This window comes from Mastigoproctus giganteus, chromosome 4 (genome assembly GCF_048544385.1).
Source record: "Mastigoproctus giganteus isolate SK-2022 chromosome 4, ASM4854438v1, whole genome shotgun sequence".
NCBI lineage: Eukaryota > Metazoa > Arthropoda > Arachnida > Uropygi > Thelyphonidae > Mastigoproctus > Mastigoproctus giganteus.
The window spans coordinates 51,458,542-51,480,798 of record NC_143578.1 but is presented as its reverse complement, the minus strand read 5'-3'; the positions used below and the strand labels follow the sequence as shown (position 1 = coordinate 51,480,798).

At 39.5% G+C, this 22,257-nt stretch overlaps 1 protein-coding gene across 9 annotated transcripts in view; it reads left to right on the top strand.

Annotated features, from left to right (window-relative positions):
• Positions 1-22,257, top strand: part of LOC150086730 (endothelial transcription factor GATA-2-like) — a 130,311-nt gene that overhangs the window by 44,633 nt on the left and 63,421 nt on the right. The gene's annotated exons all lie outside the window — the stretch shown is intronic.

The window sequence follows — 22,257 nt, the reverse complement described above, 5'->3', positions numbered from 1 at the left end:
TAACTTTTAACAATGATGGCATTCTGCAACAATGTCAGTTAAGCTATTCTAATAGAAAGTCAACAATCAGAAAATTCCAACAATGGCAATCGTTTGATGATTCCAAATGGAAGTAAACAATTGTCGACTTTCAATAACGATTACGTTCTGTTAACTTTTAACAATGATTGCATTCTGCAACAATGTCATATAAGCTACTCTAATAGAAAGTCAACAATCATAAAATTCCAACAATGGCAATCGTTTGGTGATTCCAAATGGGAGTAAACAATTGAAAACAATTCCAAATTGTTGACTTTCAATAATGATTACATTCTCTTGACTTTTAATAATGATCATATTCTGATGACTTTCAACAATGACATTCCTTTGATGATTCCAAATTGGAGTAAACAATTGAAAACAATTCCGAATAGTTGACTTTCAATAATGATTACATTGTTCAACAATGTCAATTGTTAAGCTATTCTAATAGAAAGTCGACAATCAAAAAATTTCAACAATGAGCGCGTTCTTAAAATGTTGTTTTCAAAACAGTATTCAATACCTAAAGTTTGAAACGAAAAATGTAAGCCTAACTACTTGTTTTTAAGCTAATTATCGAGTTTTTGTCACATTAGAGTAATTTTTAACTGAGGGAAGTTATAATAAAAAGAAATTCAAATTGTGGGTCAACCCAGTCCCTTTTATCCTTCCAATATCAAAGCATAAAGTAAGATTTATGTGGTTGGATACAATACAGATGGAAGAAAGAGATACTACTCAACTCCAGATTATCTTAGCACCAAACTAAGTTAGTGCTAGAATTTAATTCGATGAATTAAGTTAATGGTTAATTAGTACCTTAAGAACACACTGTGATATAGTGCAACATCAAAAGACAACTCATCGACGAGTTGCCTTGATATTGCGCTATAAAAATCATTTACTGGTTCAGTAGTTGAAGAATAAAACCTTTATTTGTAAGAATATTTCGCAAAACTTCCAAGTACGTCTTCAAAGTCTTCCAAATACCATTTTCTTAGGAAGCAGAGTAGAAGAGCCCTAGCTGCTTGATACGGGTGAAGATGACAGCCAAAATATAAAGAATCCAATTGGATAAAACCAGAAATATACAGTTCCTTCACTTCATCATCGAATTGCAAACTCTCCTCTGTTTTTAACCCACCCATCCACAATCTCTGTTTACACAACCCCTTCTAGGTCTCAAACGGCGCTAACGAGGGTGCTCAGAAAAAGCAGAAGCGTTGCTAAACGCGATTTTTCGTGCTTAGGCAGCCCAGGTATGTTTACAATCTCGATATTAACCGAGATGAAGTCGGTAATTGTCTGGAATCCATTCACAGTCGGTGTGGCGAGTCTTCGAGCGGTGGGATTTGCTTGCGCGCCTTCCGAAAGCACATCTATTTAGCGCGGCGGACGGCATTTGACCCCCCCCCCCTTGGAAACCTTTCATCAAAGTGGCAAGAGCCGTCTTGATGTCCGTAACTAATGCTATATAAACAACAGTCCCTTAAACGTACAGCAAGGCCACCACCACGGAAAGAGGGAGCCCGCGCGCCGTCCGTACGAACGCTCCGAGAAGCCAATTGCGCGCGGGTCAACTGAATTATGGAGACTTCGAAGAATTACTATTGTTGATAGCCCGAAGAAGTTATGAATTTTTTCGCAGATTGTTTGTACAACAAATGCGTTCGTTTAGGGGGTTCCCTCCCCCTTCTATCACCTTAAGTAAATAGCCCCTTAGTGATAGATGAATGCAGACTGACTCCAGGTTGATACCCGAGGTTGAGTGCTTAGGAATAGAAGTGTACAATCGTTTGTTTGTTAGGAATCTTATTTTCAATATTTGCTTAACTGTATAACAATCCTGGAGGTACCATTGGGGGGAAGGGAGTTCCGGGTTTGTGTCTTCTACTACTGGTTCCCTACACGTCGCTTGTGATTTACTTGTGGGAGGTTTTATCCGCAACTATTTATTTTTGAAGATTTTGACTGGAATCTGTTAAAACTTAACTGTCCAAATCAATTCAAAAAGGGATATTTGAAATTCAAAATTATATTCTTCTTCGAATATATGGTTTAATTAAGGTTGGGATATCTTCGCGCTTTTTTCCCCCTTTTTTTATTTTATTTTCAATTATTTTTTATTTTGAAAAATATTGTATTTTGCTTCAGCTTTAAATAATAACTATTGCTGGTATTTAATAAACACTCGGCTGCTTATAGACTTCAGTGTCTGGTGCTTGAATAACTCATGAGTCATTATGAGTTGTTTTCTTTTCTTTTTTTTTTTTTTTGTCAAGGACTTAAAGATGTACAGCAAGCACCAATCTTAAAATAAAGGCAATGAATGCCAAAACAGAAACAGAAAATGAAAACTGAACCAAAAACTTGCGAAAATTCCTGAAACAGATGTAAAACATGATGTTGAAATCAAAATAAAAGTCCCGGATATGATTAACAGTCAGATGAAATTGACAACAAAATGCGCGCCAGAGAAACGCTGCTACCAACAATAACAATTAGAATTTCAGTCCCAATGGATGAAACTGACAATGAACTGAAGCAGACGACATAAAAAACCCAACAATGAACTGAAGCAGACGATATAAAAAAACAACAATGAACTGAAGCAGACGACATAAAAAAAACTAAAAATTAACTAAAGCAGACGACATTAGAAAACTAACAATGAAATAACAATGGAATGGAAAGCTAACAGCGAATTAAAAGACTTTTGGTTAGCAATTTCTATGATTTAGCTTTTCTTTTGGATTATTTGTCGTCTGAGTCCGTTTTAAAATTCAAGTGGAGCCAAACGAAAACCATTGCTGCGTCTCCTAATTAACAAAGTCCATTTGGCGATTGGTGCAGAAGCCACACACACAGAGAAATTTTCGATTCACGTGTCTAAAATATTGCGGGGCTAATTAAACATGTCTGCAAGAATGGTTTATTTCCAATCTGCCAAAACCTATTACATTTCAGAGGCCCATTACAGGCCACGTTTGACCTGACAGCCTGTCCCCGGGGCGGCAGCAAACTCCGCTGCCTGGTGCGAAAGCTAGGCGTCTACGCCGAAGAGGCGGAGGCGAGCAAAATCGGACGGTTACTGCTCATTTATTTGTACATCCAAAACCCCCTCCACCTTTTTCGCCTCCCCTATTGCGTCCCCCACCACCGCTCGGGGGTTACAAAGTTTCCATGTGCTCACAATTAAATCTGCGGCTATCCTCCACCACACAGAAGGAAAGGGCCGGCCAAAGTGAGGGGGGAAGGTAATCATAACAGATGTTAAGTGGGTATTATCGGTCGGGTGACCGATAATACTGCTTGGGAGCCCCGGCTCCGTACTCGGTCGGTCCGGTCCGTCCGTCGGCTGGCTGGGGAGAAGACGGGTGATTATCGGAACCCATCGTCGTCTCTATTAAATCTGTTCGTTTGTGTGTTGTAGATAATCATAGCCCGTTGCTTGAGTTCTAATGTCTTGCCATTAAGGGGCGGTCATGATGCGCGACATAATTTATAGTCGCTTCTGCCGGTTGCCTAGCGATAGGCCTAACCTCGTTAATAGACCCGTATCTGTCGCTGCTGCTGTATTCATGATCTGCGTTTTGTGGTGAATAGGAGTGGCTTTCTTGGGGGGAGAAGGGGGGGTAGAGTTCTCAAAACCCTTTGCGACTACCGTATTGTGTTTTCTGTTAGATTTATCGTTTCCGTTGTGTGTTTGGACTACCCCCATTAGGGCCGGCGTTGTTAATGGTCAATGAATGGGTTTTAATCGCAGGGCGGGATTTTTTTGCCGAACACGTGACATCCGTCTTGTTTATCATAACAGGTGATACGCAAACACTGGCGATTGTCAGGCCCATTAAGACGCGCGCACACAATAAGCGAATGATACATCGGTGTACTCTGCACAAACAAGGCGTATTTTCGAGTCTTCGTGACCTTCAGATGTTCCCCCCCCCCCCCATTCGGCAGTCGATTGACAGTGTCGTGTTACCTGCTTGATCTAACGGAAAATAATAACAGCATGATAAATCAGCGATACTTAACTTAATAGGCTGCAGTTAGCTTTGAGAATGTTTGGAATAATAAGTACAAAAATAAATGCCATTCTTCCTTCCCACTCTTGTTGCGTAAACTCCTTAGAAGGACTTTGAAAAATTGAGAATGAACTTCTGCGTTGATGTCAATGAAATAAACATGATCGTAAACCTTCCAACAATGGGGAAACAATGAAATCAACAGAAAAATTTATGAGCGCCACTCTAACAATGAAATGTAATAACTGAAATAGACATGATCGTGAGCGTATGCCAACAATGAAATCAACAGAAAAATTTATGAGCGCCACTCTAACAATGAAATGTAATAACTGAAATAGACATGATCGTGAGCGTATGCCAACAATGAAATCAACAGAAAATTATAAGCACCATTCTAACAACGAAATCAAATAACTGAAATAAACATGATCGATAGTCTATCAACAATGGGGAGAAAAAAAACAACAGAAAAAATTATGAATACCAGGCTAGCAATGAAATATAATCGCGAGTCTATGTCAACAATTGGGAAAGAATGAAATCAACAGAAAAAATTATGAAATTATGATCACCAGTCTAACAATAAAACCTAACAACTGAAATAAACATAATCGCGAGCAATCGAATGTCAACAATTGAGAAACAATGAAATCAACAGAAAAACTTATGAGCCCCAGTTTAACAATGAAATGTAATAACTGAAATAGACATGATCGTGAGCGTATGCCAACAATTGGGAAACAATGATATCAACAGAAAAATTATAAGCACCACTCTAACAATGATATGTAATAACTAAAATATGATCGCGAGCCTATGCCAACAATTGGGAAAGAATGAAATCAACAGAAAAAAATATGAATTTATGATCACCAATCTAACAATGAAATCTAACAACTGAAATAAACATAATCGCGAGCGTATGCCAACAATTGAGAAACAATGAAATCAACAGAAAAAACTGAGCACCAGTTTAACAATGGAATGTAATAACTGAAATAAAGATGATCGCGACCCTATACAATCGGGAAACAATTAAATCAACAGAAATTATGAGCACAACTCTAAGAATGAAATCTAACAACTGAAATAAATATAATCGATAGTCTATCAACAATGGGATGATAAATCAACAGAAAAAATTATGATCACCAGTCTAGCAGTGAAATCTAACAACTGAAATAAACATCGTGAGCATATGCCAACAATTGAGGAACAATGAAATCAACAGAAAAATTATGAGCACCAGTTTAACAATGAAATGTAATAACTAAAACATGATCATGAGGCTATGCCAACAATTGAGAAACAATGATATCAACAGAAAAATTATGAGCACCACTCTGTCATTAAACATTTTAACTCTGTCAACTTTATATTATCATATAGCGTTCGTATGATTATTATCCCTTAAGGCCATCATCTATCTTGGCAGGGTCTGGCGCCTTAACCACTCGCCCACTCTAACAATGAAATGTGATAACTAAAATAAACACGATCGAGAGTCTTCCAACAATGGGGAAACAATGAAATCAACAGAAAATAATTGAGAACCACTGTAAGAATGAAATGTAATAACTGAAATAAACATGATCGAGAGTCTACCAACAATGGGGAGATAATGAAATCAACAGAAAAAGTTTTCACCACTCTAACAATGAAATATAATAACTGAAATAAACACGATCGCGAACCTATGTCAACAATTAAATAAATTCTCTGTTCATATCGGGGACGGCCACAGCAGTCCACAAAATGGAAAGAATACAATAAATAGCACTGTATTTAGCAGTCACGGGTTTGAACACCGGGCACTCAAAACACGGGTCTTATGTACCCTCTCGCCTGACCACCCAGCTACGGCGGTCTTGTAAACAATGAAATTATCAGCGCCAGTTTAACAATGAAATGTAATAAATTAAATAATCATGATCGCGAGCTTATGCCAACAATTGCGAAACAATGAAATCAACAGAAGAATTACGAGCACCATTTTAACAATGAAATCAACAGAAGAATTACGAGCACCATTTTAACAATGAAATCAACAGAAGAATTATGAGCACCAGTATAACAATGAAATGTAATAACTGAAATAAACAAGATCGCTATTCTATCAACAATGTGGAAACAATGAAATCAACCGACAAATCATATACTAGCAGCAGTCTAACAATGAATTCTAGTAAATTAAATGAATGTCAGCATAACAATGGTATGCAGTTGCCAGACGCGTAACGAATTCTGGCACCTATGGCGCCAAATATACAAAAATATGCCATTCTTTGTATAATGCACAGCCACCTTGTGACAAAGGAAGGCAAAAATATTTAATGGTTGAAAGAGACAGACTGGAGTGTCTCCATTTGCGACAACGTAATCATATAATATAGTGGTTAATGATGCAAAGAAGCAAAATTTTTCTGCCCCTGCCAAAAAAAAAATAAAAATATAAGAATTTTCTATGACACAAACCTGTCTCCGTCGTCAAATTCCTCATTGATCTTTACCAAACTCTCTGCCTCTACCGTTGCTCTCAGTTTGTCCGAACCTCCTCAACACGCTGCCCAACTTCATGAGCCTTCAGTTATTGCCCAAAATTTGTATTTCTGTCCTCTGATTTTTCTCTCTTCTTCCAGGGAAAATAATATACACACTGGGAAAAAAAAATAGTCACCCGTGCCATTTCTCACTTAATAATATCCCTACTTTACACTAAACACTTCATGAATTCTGGTTGGTAGGGATTCACTTCGACCCCTGAAATTGTTTATTTCACTCTCAGGTCATTCGTTCGGAAAACAATGGAGCCCGGTTTCGTGGACGCTGGTTTGTTTTTATCTTGCAGATAGCCCAGTTATCTACAGGACTTAAATCTAATGAGTTGGCTGACCAATTTAATTGCCCTACCATTTTCTCGTGCTCCTCGTGTCAGTTAAAAACAGTAGAGGGCCTACAAACCGGACGAGTATCATCCTGGAATACAGAAATATCGAAATGTTCCTCAAATATTCAGCAAAATGCGCAACCTTGCCATCCAAAATATCTGTATGGACAGCCTGATTGACCCTGGTTGGTATATCAAGTAGGAGACAGCTCCTAATAGTTAAGACATCCCCGGAGCATCACTGATCCACTTGCACGCAATCTGGGTGAAAAACCTCAGATTTTCCTCCGAACTTGGTCCGTGGAATCCTTCAATTATGAGCAATGTTCGGATTCCTCGGTCCACATTCCAGCTTTCCGATGAACAGTCCAGATTTTAAGCTTCTCATCCCATATTAGCGACGATGTTTATGGCCAACTGTTGGATCCTACTCCAGACGCCGAGTGGGTAAAGTACCTGCCCGGCAACCCAAAGGTCGCGGGTTCGATTCCCGCCTCGGGCTTGGATCAAAGTACTGCAAAAACCTTGGGAGGTGCAATATGGCCACAGAAGCCGATGCGCCAACAACTACCAAATCAATCAAATCAAATCAAACTCCAGACATACAATTCTTTTCATAGTATTCTCTCAGAAATCGGCTGGTGAGTTCTTTGGTTAACTGTTTGCAGCAGTTCTTGCCTTGTTTCAAACCATTTTCCCTTCACTAGACGCGGTCTTCGTCCCCTACCCCGATTACTTAATACCGACTTTCAACCATAGTTCTGAGGCTGATTTCTGGTTGATTTTGACTCACACCATTCCCTAATCTTATTAATGATCCATCTGAAACACCAGCAAATTCATCTACTTCTTAACAGGTCCATTATGGACCTGTTAAGAAGTCTCCTGTCCTTTAGCCAGTCGTTGATTGAAGTAGCTCTTCAAAGCGAACTCCATTTTGTTCCTCTTGCGTGGCAAAACGCGTTGAACAAATGGATTTCAAGTGATTCTTTAGAGTAATCTAAGGGTTGCCCCTCTTTGGACCCTTTCAAGGGTCCAAAGAGGGGCAAATTACATGCTGAGAATGAAAAACAATAAACATACGAGGTAAGACTTTGATTATATGCGCTGCAGAGCTTGGCAACCAAGCGCCTTAGAGAGGACCTTTTTGAGGTTTATAAGGACCTTTAAGAGGACAGTAAAATGAAAGAAGGCTGAATTTTCATTGTTATAAAGAATATTAAAACTAGGGGCCTCAGTTAGTTGGTTTCAGACGTTTTTTCTCCTGGAATTTCGGGTTTTTCATCCAGCGAATCGACCTCTGAAGACATATATGACGCAACAAGGGCTTGATGCTCTTAAATCACAGCAACAAATATAATACACATGGGCAGATGGAATCACTCTCCGGTCGCCTTAATATGACTTCCTTTTTTTTTTTTTTTTTTTTACAGTACAAACGAGGCTTTTGTCCAAAGTATATTTAGTATTCTCTATTACGTGCATCCAATTGGCACCGAAGACAACTTTCTTTTGCGTGGTATGTTTGCCTTGAGAAAATACCGCTCATAAGTCTCTCAGACAAGTGATGTCCTCTGACCTTGTCGAGACCCGTTGGCGAATTCCCCACATGCGCATACCGTATCAGAAGAAATAAAAACTAGCGTTTCTTTTGAATAATCTGTCCAAAAACCTCATTTAACAGAATCTGAACCTGTAAGTTTATAATATTAATCGTCTACCATAAGTCTTATTAATAGGATCAACGGGAGTGTGCGAGATATACAGGGAGAATACAGGAACATCGCCGTATTTAGCAGTTACGTGCGACAGACTAATTAGATGAAGACCCAGAGCGGCTAATTGGGGACAGTCTAAGCTCGTTTTTATCTTTAGGGTACTGCCAACACCCTCAGTTGTGTCATTCAGGGAAAGAAGGATCTCCTGGCTAAGTTGAAACACCAGCTCGGGTCGAATCACCAATCGTAGCGAGTACAGCGACTGTCGAAGGGCCGGTCACTATAAACAGACTGTAGTTAGTCTGACAAATGTATAGCGTTTGTAATTAAGTTGCTAATTCTCAGGTTTGGATGGTGGCGAGTCATATCCATGGTGTCTCGTCTCCAAGCTCCAATTACGTAAATCTGTTATGCGTCATTGATGGACTGGGATGAGAGACCGTGTGGTACAACGTCTGCTGTGTATTCAGCAAGGTGGAAAATGACACTCTCTCAGTTACGCCTCGGTGGTGCAAAAGCATTTTAAGGACTCTTCCAGGAGCCTGCCAGAAACGTTACGAACTTGAAATATCTCTAATTAACAGCGAGGCTATTCATAATGCACGAGAGAGAGAGAGAGAGGTAAGTGATATACACATGCTCACGAGCAGCTAGCGAAGACTATTCTGCCATATGTAGGCCACACTCGACATGACAGAAACGTGAATCGCTTGACTTGTAAGGAGGATACTTTTCTTTCAGGAAGATTTGTGTGATCACGAGCTACAGTTATAAACAATAGAAAGCATAGAGAAACAATATAACCATAAACAATATGAAATGGCAGACGTATAAAGAATATGGAATGGCAGACGTATAAAGAATATGAAATGGCAGACGTATATACAGTGGCAGACGCATAAACAAAAGTGAAAATAGCTATAAGTAATAGTGATTTTAAAGGGAGGGCACAAGATAGCTTGTGTGATGATGTTTTAGTATCCTCTCTGTCTTGTGCATCCTAAATAACTGGCTTGAGGTCAGTTATCTCCTATCATTTTTTTCTGGTTTTTTATGACGTCAGAGCAAACTATCTCTTTTTTATTTATCCGCGCTTGTTTACTCATAGATCATGTGACTGTTGCGCAGGGATATTTATCGTTTGGGCAGAAGGGCACTTTTTTTTTAAGTAGCAAAGAAGACAACATATAGCTAATATTTCCTGTTTTGACTTTCGCAAAACTCATCCGTGTTTTTTTATTTTTATTTTTAACACTTGTAATGAGCCTGCACTCAGTGACCCTTTGCAATAAGACAGTTAGCCTTTCCTTGTTCTCAGACAATCGAATTTCTATTTATAAATTACTGGCTCGACTATTATTGCGTAACAACAGAAGCTTATCACGCGTTTATGATGTCATTTATCTACAACAGATCGAAACAAACAAGTTTCCATTATTGCCTTTCGCAGACGACAGATTCGGTTTAATCTACATAAATTATTTTTAAAAAAATGTCTTCTGCTTAGTATCAGGCACAAAATTTCACTCTGAGTGAACGTAGATGTTTCCCACGTGTGTTAAAATATTCGCTCTATTCGCATCACGAGGGGAGATGGTAAGGGAGGACCCCCTTGTACTTTTCTCGTCTGTGCGATAAATAATAATTCGTTTTAACCCACTTTTCCTGCCTGTCTTTGAAAAGGAAAAAAAAAAAAAAAAAAGACCCCGCTGGAGGTTGTTAAACTTCCTCCAGCTAATTGGCTTTTGGTAATGGTTTGAATCAGAATCGCAGCTGAGGGGTCGATCCGAACCTCGGAACTGCCAGCCCGGCCAATTATGAAAATTATAATCCTCTGTAGAAGGGAGAAACTTTGCTCCGTTTCCACCCAGGTGTCGGTGGAAAGGCTAAGGAGTTTCTGAGGGAAACTCCGTGGGGTGTGTCCCTCTGGAGGTCTCATTTTGTATCCACAATCAATCTAGCTCCAATATTTACCATGGAAGGAAACAGTATCAACAACACACCGTTGATAGATTGTGAAGATCAAAGTGCGTTGAAGAAACCCTAAGATTTTGGATGAAATAATTCAAAAAGATTGGGCAATAACCACATTACCAATAATACGAGCATTGGAATGTTCAAAGAGAAGTGTATTAACCATTTTAAAATATTCTGCAAATGGGTACCAAAGCTGGTAACAAGATAAATGAAATTCTCCAGGCAGAATACACGCCAAGGTATCTTACAGGAGTCCAATAACTTTCAAGAAGATTCTTTAGGGCTGATAACAGGTGGTGAGACCCGTATCTTTCATTATAACCCTTATTCTAAAAGCCAATCTGTGGAGTGGACAAATCTGTTATCTCCGAAAAAACCCTCGAATTCCAGATCATCACAAAAAATTGTGTCCAAGGTGTTTTGGGACAGATAAGGCCCGATTTTTATTGATTGATTTTTACAGGAAGGTGGGACTATGAATAAGGAAAGATATTGACAAGCATTTGACAAACGTAATAGGGCTATAAAAAGAAAAAAGGAAGGCTCCAACAAGACACCAAATCACACACACTGCCCATATGGCTCTGATGAAAATTGCAGGCCTAGGGTGGAGAGTTTCGCCTCATCCTGCATATATAAACTGGACTTGGCTCCTGTAGACATATGAAGGGATATCTTTTTGGGAAAACGCCTTTTTGAGTGATGAAAAAGAGTGGCAGGCCGTATTCAGCAGGAGGGTCAATCCTTTTAACACAGTGCATGTGCGAGTTGGAAAGAAAGATGGAAAAATATAACAAAAGGTAATATGCAACATTCTTCTCTTGAACAGCCTTAGCACATTTATTGGAAAACCAAGGTTTAGATAAAGGACGAGATTTTAAAGTAGTGTGGGATAAAGGATTCCATCCGACAAGAATAATTTCATTGACACGATCTGAGCAAACGTTGACATCAGAAGTTTTGAAACAGTAATCCGACCAAGGAAAAGAAGAAAAGAAGTCTCGCAGGTCATCCCATTTTGCATTCTTGTAATGCCAAACAATACGAGGTTGGAATACCATGAGATAAAGGTTCCATTGGAGAAGAGACAATCACCAAGTTGTGATCTGAAGTGCCTAAAGGAGCTCTCACTTCGACCGTGTACTTAGAAGGGTTGTTTGTGAGAAAAAGATCAAGCGTGTTGGCTGCATGGTTAGGATTGTCCGGTATTCTTGTAGGTAAATGAACAATCTGTGCAAGGTCATTAGTAATTGCAAAGGCCTCAGCATCTCGGTCCATTAAAGTTAAAACGGAAGCCAGCTGGAGAAAGTCAAGTTGCAAAGAGAGGAAGTCGAAGAGCCCCAAGTGATTAGTAGAATTGGGAGAACAGTAGAGCCAACAGATGAATTTTACACAATGAGGTAGAGAGATTTTAAGCCAGAGAAGATCAAAGAGAGGAGATTCCAAATTGCCAAGTCTCTGACAGGGGATATCAGAATGGACATATGCACAAGTACCACCTTTGAGGCGAAAGGAATCATACAGCGAATAATTTGGACATCTGAGATGAGCAGTAGTTGAATCGGCCGATAACTGAGATTCTGTCAGAAAAAGTACATGGGGTTTGACAGACTGCAAGGGGAAATGGACATCGTTGAGATTAGAATTGAGACCACGTATATTTGTGAAATGCATTAGGAAGTCCTTGGGAGGTTTAGATCTTTTCGCAGATAAGCTTGCTCTATTAGTTTGACAATTCATGGTGTATTCAATAGTAAGAAAAAGTGGGTGGGACATGCTGTATGAAGTAATGAAATTTTTGGATATGGCGTTCACTTGGTAAGATATAACCAGATCCTTGACATAACGTGGCGTCGACAATGCCCCCCCCCCACATACACATTACTCGGACTCCCTCCAGTCACTATCTGGCAGAGTAGAGGTAGCAAGATTATACACTAGCTGATTCGGAAGCCTCCTAGAGAGTTACCAATAGGTTCGGTCTGGTGAAGTAACTAGAGGCCGGCCTGCGAACACCGTTTTAGATCTGTACCCTCGAAATGTAAGGAATACTGGATCTCGCCATGATGTTCATCATAACCTCAAAAGGCTTCAATCATACTTCAGGATGGAAGAGAATGGGGGATTTGCCGGCGCTTTTCTTTGGAGACTAAACATGGGTTCCATCACTTCAAGCCTCCAATAAGCAAAGTGGTGGAATTGCACCAGTTGATGAGAGTCATCTAGCACCTAGTATTGCCCAGTAACATAGAGGAGCGGAATTCGGTCCACTTGATTTGAGTGTCACCTGAATATCACTTCCATCAGCGTTTTAGCCACCTAGGTAACAACTCCAGGTTGTCATATCTGAGAGTGTTTGTGACAGCCTCAAGCACCATACGATTGTGTTCGAACATATTATTGCTTTCTGTTGTTTTATATTACACAAAAGAGGTGGATGCATGTTTTCCATTGTTTATAAACGACATAAATTTCAAATTTGTATGCGTTGTCTTCTTTTTCGGCCAAAGAGAAACAGACCAACTGTACCAGAATAGTAAATTCAGAGAAACCATAAAAGTAATGAAACTGTGTCTCATCCTGTAACAATTTACTAAACTGTTCAAACAAGCTGTGTAGGTGCAGCAGACTCCATATCTAGAAATTCCCGCAAGCTTGGAAAAATTGCGTTGTAACCCGAATACCAAAGATTAAAAACCCAAAATTATCTAAGGACTACAGACCAATTTCTGTTAGTTGTACCCTTCAAGAGATATTTGAAAAAGCATTGCTTCCTACCATCAACCAACACCGCTTCAGCATTAGACCGCCACATCTGCACTTAGCCATTTCAAGGAGATCGACAATAATAAACTTACTGGAAACCCTTTTTCGTGTGCTTTATCATCTCTCGAGGAGTGCCAAAGGGAAGAGTTCTTTCGCCTACCCTTTTTTCGGCCGCCCTTGAGCCGTTTCTTGCTCGGAACTGCAACTTTATAATGTATGCTGACGATATGAAATTCTTCATCATGTCCAAAGACCACGAATCGACAGAAGGATTCGCCAGATGGCGAATAGCACAATCCGAGAATTCGAGAGCTATCTGGATTGCATTCGGCTCGGTATTAAGGCACAGAAATCTGCCCAAATGACCATAACTACAAGCAGAAGAAAAATGGCATCTCGATCTTTGAGAATCGGTCTAAAGTGGCAAAAGTGCCATCTCACCTGGACCTCAGTCTTAACTGGGATGACAGACTCACATTTGCTCGCAAGAAGACAAAAATATACGCTGCTTTATGGGCTACTAGACAGGAACTTGTAGGAATTAGGGACTCTCATCTAGCAACAAAGCATATTTTAAAACGTGTCCTTCCGATTCAAATAAATGCCTCTCAATTTTGGTCCTCAGCTCCTGATTCGCGTTATAAGTCCGTCTTGGGATCGAGTAATGGCTCTTGAGATGGCTTAACAGAGTTTCTGGTCATCCTTTTACTATCTCAAGGGCCATTCTCTATTCAAACCTTAACATCACACCCTGGATGCAGCGGACAGTCAACAGGACTGTACACACTCTCGCACAAATGCTCACAGGCAGATTGGACGCGCCAGTCCTGGATAACATTCTAGCCAAACCGCGTGCCACTGCTAGACATTGTGGAGGAGTAAATCTCCCACTTAGTCCAATCCTCAGCAATCTTGGTAGCCTAAGAAGATTCTTCCAGTCAAATACAGGAAAAATATTTAACTTGATGATGATAAAAAACTGTGTCCAATATTGGAATACAATATCCAACTGAGTTCTGAGTTGAGATTTTTCGAACTCGAAGGAGGATATCTAGAAGGTTTGTTGTAGTTGATCTATCCGTAGGATCGTGTGTCGGTATTGCGTATTGTTTTAAGCATGGGTAGAAGGCCCTTACTTCTATACGTGAATATTCTCAATGCTTTGCGCTACAGTTATTCCATAAAAACCCTGAAACCTACGTACTTGGGGATTGGGACAAAACTGATTTTATCGCAATCCCCGAATAAGGTTTTATATTATAAACAACACAACAGGACGCAATGAATACACATTGCGTTCTATTGCTTTTTTTTTTTTTCATACAAAACAACAGGAGGTAAAGAATGAACATTGGGTTCTGTTGTTTAATATTATGCATAAAACAACAGGAGGTAATGAAACCATATTGAGTTCTGTTGATTTATAGCATACACAAAACAACAGGATCCAATAAAATCATTGCGTTCTATTGTTCTACATTATACACAAAACAACAGAGGAAATGAAAGTCGTTGCGTACTATTGGTTTATGTTATACACAAAAGAACAGAGGAATTGAAATGTCTTTGCGTTCCATTGTTTTTTATTATACACAAATCAACAGGAGGTCATGAAAATACATTGCGTTCTGCTATTTATGTTAAACACAAAACAACAGGGGGTAAAGAATAAACATCGCGTTCTGTTGATTTATGCTATAAACAAAACAACAGGAAGTAATAAAAAAATTGCATCCTATTGTTTTATGTTATACATAACACAACAGGGGATAATGAAAACATATTCAGTTCTGTCGTTTTATAGCGTACATAAAACAACAGGAGCCAATAAAATCATTGCGTTCTATTGTTCTATATTATACAAGAAACAATAGATGAAATGAAAGTCGTTGCGTACTATTGGTTTACGTTATACACAAAACAACAGAGGAATTGAAATGTCGTTGCGTTCTATTGTTTTTCATTATACACAAAACAACAGGAGGGTCATGAAAGGACATTGCGTTCTGTTATTTATGTTATACACAAAACAACAGGAGGGCCATGAAAGGACATTGCGTTCTGTTATTTATGTTATACACAAAACAACAGGGGTAAAGAATAGACATTGCGTTCTATTGTTTTATATTATACATAAAACAACAGAAGGTAATTGCGTTCTATTGTCTTATATTACACAGAAAAAAACAAGGGACAATGGGAAGACCTTCCATTCTGTTGTTTTATATATACAGAAAACAACAAGGGACAATGGGAAGACCTTCCATTCTGTTGTTTTGTATTATACATAAAACAACAGAGGATAATAAAAAAATAATAATCGTTCTATTGTTTTATATTATACGCAAACAACAGAAGATAATAAAAATATCCCTGAGCTATAGAAAAGAACATAAAATATGTTTAACAAAGGGGAAACTATTTAAAAAACACATTTTTATGAAAGTGTGCTTTAAAACCTTAAAGAGTGTGTCAAGGTTTAATTCCACGATTAGTAGTAGTCCGATATTATTACTACTGGCCTTCGCATGCCGAGGGAGATATTAACTATTAATAAAGCTCTTGGAATTGCCTTAATGAAGCTCTGTTTACCCTTATAATACGCAGTAATGGTTCTAAACAGCCATTATCCCTCTTTAACGTACCATCAAGTGAAAAACACGTCTGGGTTTTCCCCAAAAGATGTCGACTATTTGCAACAGGTCTCACCCTAATGACGGGCATTTCGGGAGTGCGAAATACCCCCAGATACTACAAAAAAAAAAACAGACTCCCCCCATCCCATTTTGTTTATTTCTTAAGCAACTATTGTTTTCTGTAAAGGACAGGGGTGTACCACGTTTATAATCCACAAAACGATACATAAAAACAAAATGGTCAAATACCCGGATTTAATAAGGTGTAATCCAGGCTAAACGAGTTTACTCTTTTTTTTTTTTTTGTGGGACTAAAGCGTAGACTGTGGTTAAATCAGGGAAGTAAGTTTCTAACTTTTATCATCAGTCATCTTGATGGCTTTCAAACCAGAGGACTGCAGAACTGGTTCTTTAGTGGCTGAAGTTTTCGGACCCTCAGTGGTCACCTTCAACAACGGAATTTATGAGGGGGCACATATAGATATCCTCTTTTTTTTTTTCCTTCTTTTTTTTTATTCACGTGTTACTTTTCAAACCGGCCCTTATACCCTTTTAGGGAACAGCGCATTAGTTCATGAACACGATCTTTAAGAGTGCGGAATGTCTTGAGATATTTTCGAAGATACACCAATGTTTTCCGTGTGAGAGACCCCCTTATCGCTCTAAACTGAAAGGATGGTTTATAGGCGATTATAACAGCTGCGCGCTACCAGGATGACTGACCCCATATTAAGTTCCCGGGTTGAGAATTTTCTCTTCTTTTTGTTAGAATTATATCCTACGTGCTCCTTCAATAGTACTCGTAATCGGCTGAGATCTCCTTCGTTCTTCTTCTTCATAATAAATCAGTACATTCGGATGACTGCAGATATTCAGTTTTAATCGTGGCGTTATACCTCACCCGGATGTGACGTCACACTCTCCTACGACTGTTGATGTCTTCTGAAACTCTAAAAGGATCTTTAAAAACTGATACCCTGTCTATTGCCTGATTATCGTTACTATTAGCCTATTATTATCATTACTTAGGCACCTCAGATCACAACTTGGTGATTGTCTCTTCTCCAATGGAGCCTTTATCTCATGGCTATTCCCAACCTCGTGTTGTTTGGCATTACAAAAATGCAAAATGGGATGACCTGCGAGATTTCTTTTCTTCTTTTCCTTGGTCGGATTAATGTTTGCTCAGATCGTGTCAGTGAAATTATTCTTGTAAGAATAGAATCCATTATCCCACACTCCACTTTAAAATCTCGTCCTTTATCTAAACCTTGGTTTCCCAATAAATGTGCTAAGGCTGTCCAAGAGAAGAATGTTGTATATCGTAATTGGCTTGTTTCTAATTCTTCAGTTTCATTTTCTGCCTACACCAAAGCTCGCAACAATTGTAAAGCAGTTATTAATCAGTCCAAACTAGAGTTTGAACAGGCTAAGAGTAGAAAACTTGCTTCTTGCCCCAATGGTAGACGAGCATTCTGGTCTCTTGCCAAAGCTATTGGCCGCAACTTTTGCCCATCTCTGCTCCCATCTCTGTCCAAACCAGATGGTTCTATTGTCACTTCAGCCAAGGATAAAGCTGACCTGCTAGCATCCTATTTTTCTTCCAACTCATGTATTAATGATCTTGGCAAAACGCCTCCCACCATTCCCAACACGCTCCATTCAATGCCTCCTGTGGTCTTCCGTCAAAAGGATATCAGAAGGATTTTGAAGAATCTTGATGCTAAGAAAGCTCCAGGTCCCGATGGTATTTCTCCAGTTGTTCTCAAAACCTGTGCTCCTGAACTTACTCCTATTCTTTGCCGCCTTTTTTCACTTTCTTATTCCAAAGGTGTTTTTCCTTCTGCTTGGAAATTTGCTCATATCCAACCAGTTCTTAAAAACGGTGACAAATCCCTCCCATCCAATTATCGTCCCATTGAAATTACTTCTACTCTTTCTAAAGTAATGGAGAAATCAATTAACCGCCAACTCTTAAACTACCTAGAAACCTTCCGTCTGATGGATTCTGTTAGTGTCGATCCACTGGTGATATTCTTGCTTATGTTACCCATTTACGGACTACTTCAATGGAAATGTTCGGTGAAACACAAGCAGTTGCTCTTGACATCTCAAAGGCTTTTGATCGTGTTTGGCATAAAGGTCTTCTAAACAAGCTTCCATCTTATGGTTTGCCAACTGTTTTTAGTAATTGGTTATCCAGTTTTCTCTCTGATCGCTCACTGAGGGTGATGGTAGATGGCTCTCTGTCTTCTAACTTCTCCACTAATGCCGATGTCTCCCAAGGTTCAGTTCTTTCCCCCACTCTTTTCCTCTTGTATATTAATGACCTTCTTCCATTGACTGGAAATCCTATCCATAGTTTTGCCGATGATAGCACATTGCATTCCACTTTCCATTTTGAGAAACCTTGTCCTGCTCAATCAGCTTCAACTTCTCGAAAATCTGCTAATAATTTCTTAAATGCCGATCTTCAGGTAATTCTCCAGTGGGAAAAAGACAACTTAGTTGATTTGAACCCTTCTAAAACTCAGTCTTGTCTTATATCTCGCAAAAAGGATTCTTCTGCTCCTATGCTTATCTTTAGTGACACTCCGATTTCTAGGCAAAATGATATATCTCTTTTGGGGATTACCCTGACTTCTAATCTCTCTTGGCACAAACACATTACAAATATTGCTTTCTCTGCATCTAAAAAACTTGGGTTTCTCTTTCTGTTTTGGACATTACTTTTCTTCCAAACAGCTGCTCACTCTGTATAAATCGCAAATCCGCCCTGCCATGGAATATTGTTCCCACATCTGTGGTGGTGGTGCCCCTAAAACCTCTCTCAGCCTTCTTGATTCCATTCAGAAGAGGGCAGTTAGGTTAATTAATGACTCATCTTTCACACAGTCTCCCCACTCGCTTTCTCATAGACGCACTGTTTCTGCTGCATGCCTCTTCAACAGATACTTCCACGGGCACTGTTCTTCTGAATTGGCTTCTATAATTCCCTCTCTCTCTTTCAAAACAGTCCGAACACGTGCCGCCACCAGCCAACATCCATTTACTGTCCAACCTCAAACCCACAGAACCAACTTTTCATCTTCCTCATTTATTCATTCAACTGCCGTTTTCTGGAACAACCTTCCTTCATACGTATTTCCTGAAAATTACAATCTACAGAAGTTCAAGTCCAATATCAACAAATATCTTCTTTCGTCTTCTCAACCTCCAACCCAAGCACGGTTCTAAGTACTGGAGGTTCTAATACCTCTCGTGTTTGGGGTTTACATAAAAAAACAACTGTTTTTTTAATCGTAGTGTTGTGCGTTATTTGGATGTGACTTTTGAGACTGATAGCCTATCACAGAAAGAGTCTGCTTCCATTACTATTGCTTCCCAATCATTATTGTTGCTTTACTATCAGTCCTAATATTAGGATTACTTTAGCAACAAACTGTTCAACCAAGACCTAAGGATTATTATTTGAATGATAAATTGGATTCTCTTGAAGATTCATCTCTATAAAGTTCTAACGTTGCTCTGTGTGACTTCTTTTTGTTTCCAACAATGAAGACAATACTACGTGGACGTCGCTTCGAAACCAAAGAAGGCACCGAAGCCATAGAGGCAATTTTGAGAAGAGAAATCCAAGGCTGTCTTCTTAGAGTCTGATACGACCTCGTACCAAATTCTTTTCCATTCTATCTTTCCTCAAATGATATCAGACGAAGATCGCTGACGCAACGTCCATTAACTCTAATTCCTCCACACGAATGTGGAGATTTCCCTTCCTCGTTTCAACCCCTCAACCCGAACAACTGTAGACGTGCCACATTCATCGTAAGTAATTCGTGTCATCTTTCCTTACATTCCTCTCTTCTGACACATCAAAATGCCGGCAAAATTAATGGACCACCTGGATAACAAATGTTCTCGGCTACCTGGTTGCTGTGGCAACACAAACAGATCCTCTAACAATCGCTGCCAGGGTTATCCGATGCCTCTAAAAGAATACGCGAACAAAAAAAAGAGAAAGAAATCCATTTTTTAATAGCGTCTGTGGATCACATCGAAGTGGTGTGTTTTCCATTAGATGGCTTCTGGATTAACTTGAAGCTGTAATAGCCTGTTAAAGAGTGTGAAAGTAGTGGGGTTACTGCAGGTGGGGTTGCTGCCGCTCTCTTATTCAACGATCCATAATTTATGGCCGACATGTAGGGGGAGAGAGAGATAACAATAGCTGGAGCCCGTAATCCTGTTACCAAAAGCGCCAGTAGTCCGCTACTCTCCTGCCTTTGACTAAGTACCTTTGGGAGTGTAAGTGTCATTCAATCAATAAGCAGGTTGATTCAATTTAAGCATGCACGGAGCTTACTAACGCTCACAACGCAAGCGGCCAAGCCATCCCCCCTCCTCTACACCCACCCATCCCTCAGTGGCTTTATCAAACCTACTAAAGTGTACTCTTGGGATATAATTTCTCCATTTCTGCTATTCCAGCACTCGGGAATTCTGGGAAAGTTAAAAATCATTGGAGTTTTTTTCCCCCCCTTCTCCTGGTGGGTGCGGGTTTGTGGGTAAACATAAAAGTTGAAACAAATTCCTCGCGGTTAACCAGAAAATAAAATTGAGTCAAAGCCTCTCAGCAGATACGCGTGATTATTTAGAATAATCGACAAGGATGGTAAGCCCATGAAGCTTTGGTGTATATTCTGTCTTCCATGATGTGGAAAAGCCATAAAAATTATTCTATCCATTCAGAATTCGAAACCGAAGTCAGAAACATCATGGGAAAGACGGGTTCGTGCACCCACATGAATAAAGAGCATGTTTTGCGCTTATTTTCAAGAGGTTTGTCTTCCAATAGATCCCTCAAAAATTATAAGCGTGTCCTTTCTGAAAGTTTTGTTGGTTAAAAAAAAATAATAAGAACCAAATAAAATTATCCCCAAGAACATACGACACCAAACGTTAAAAGGAAAACGAATTTTTGTTTTTGAATACTCCATGCACGGATTAAAGGTAGAAAAGTCAGAAGATACTTGGGACATAACACTTCAATTTCTGCAGTTTGGAATTTACGTGTGAAGGTGGGTGGTTCCAAAAAACGGAAGTTGAAGGAATAGTTTAGGAAGAAGAAAAGTTGGACAAAAAAAGGATACTGTGGTTGCGGCACGTGTTCAGACTGGTTTGGAAGGGCGAGAGGAAGCCAATTCAGAAGAACAGTGCCCATGGAAGTATCTGTAGAAGAGGCATGCAGCAGAAACAGAATGTCTATAAGAGCGAGTGGAGAGACGAATCATTAATTAACCTAACTGCCCTCTTCTGAATGGAATCAAGAAGCCTGAGAGAGGTTTTGGGGGCACCACCCCAGATGTGGGAACAATATTCCATGGCAGGGCGGATTTATACAGAGTGAGCAGCTGTTTGGAAGAAAAGTAACGCCAAGAGCGAAAGAGAAAACCAAGTTTTTTAGATGCAGAGGAAGCAATATTTGTAATGTGCTTGAGCCAAGAGAGATTAGAAGTCAGAGTAATCCCCAAAAGAGATATATCAACTTGCTTGGAAATCGAAGTGTCACTAAAGATAAGCATAGGAGCAGAAGAATCCTTTTTGCGAGATATAAGAAAAGATTGAGTTTTAGAAGGGTTGAAATCAACTAGGTTGTCTTTGCCCCACTGGAGAATTACCTGAAGATCGGCATTTAAGGAATTGGTAGCAGATTTTCGAGAAGTTGAAGCTGATTGAGCAGGACAAGGTTTCTCAAAATGGAAAGTTGAATGCAATGTGCTATCATCGGCAAAACTATGGATAGGATTTCCAGTCAATGGAAGAAGGTCATTAATATACAAGAGGAAAAAAGTAGGAGAAAAACATCAGCATTTGTGGAGAAGTAAAACGAGAGACTCGTCTACTATCATCCACAGTGAGGGATAAGAGAGAAAACTGGATACTCAATTACAAAAAAAATAAATCCATAAGGAGGAAAGAATTCGATAAAGGCCCAGCTTCGAGTCCCGTCGATGACAGGAGGAACTTTTCTCGCTCCATTGCTGAGTTAGCCGGTCTCAGGCGTCGATAGCAAGGTTTCTATCCCGCACCCCCAGAAGACTTCAGTTTTACGACTAGCAAAACAGGAAAATCGGCTGTAGAACACCTACAGTTGATGGACAGATGAGTTGGTTTTCGGGTGGCCGTAAAATAAAAAATAAAAAAAATACACTGGTGTG